At 48.7% G+C, this 612-nt stretch overlaps 1 protein-coding gene across 1 annotated transcript in view; it reads left to right on the forward strand.

Moving 5' to 3' along the window:
- Positions 1 to 612, forward strand: part of vwa8 (von Willebrand factor A domain containing 8) — a 63,817-nt gene that overhangs the window by 24,846 nt on the left and 38,359 nt on the right. The gene's annotated exons all lie outside the window — the stretch shown is intronic.

A 612-nucleotide genomic window follows, 5' to 3' on the forward strand; every position in this document is an offset into this window, starting at 1 on the left:
ACCCCCACCCCCCACCAGCTTTATCCTTTCCATCTAAGGGTATTAAAAAACGATTCTGGTCCTCAGTAAATTAGGCCATCCTTCACCAGAACAAGGACCTCACATGCCCATACTAAAGAAGAAGCATTTTTGAAGAAGTCCTTGTTAAGTCGGGTTCACTGCTTCTATAAATACTCAACACCATCACACTTCGGGAAAATTAGGTCAGAGAGCTGCTCGTGCACAGCGTGGTGTGAAATGAGCCTTACTATTGAACGTGGCTCAGATCAATCGGAGGCAGAGACGGGCCTCGTATCGATCCCTGCACTAATAAGGAGGCGATGTTTTGCGTGTCAACGACTCTGATGGGAGATCGGCAGCAAACAGAACGCCAGTAAAAGTCATCACTTGGGCAAACCCGAAGAACTGATGTAAAAAATGTCAAAGTCCTGTGAAAGTCGAAGTGGAGCTGAGGGTGGATGTGGCCTGGTTAGCTAATATTAGAGCGGGGCCGAGGCAGGAGGATCTGTGCATGTGGCTTTTGGGAGCCGTTACTGAAAACCTACAGAGATGTGGCTCAGAAAAGCAGCAGAGATGGAGGGAAACTAGGACAGCTCCTGGGTCACACTGTGG

The sequence above is a fragment of the Seriola lalandi genome, unplaced genomic scaffold (genome assembly GCF_002814215.2).
Source record: "Seriola lalandi dorsalis isolate HSWRI2012SDOR001 ecotype SW California unplaced genomic scaffold, Sedor1 jcf7180002054936, whole genome shotgun sequence".
Lineage (NCBI taxonomy): Eukaryota > Metazoa > Chordata > Actinopteri > Carangiformes > Carangidae > Seriola > Seriola lalandi.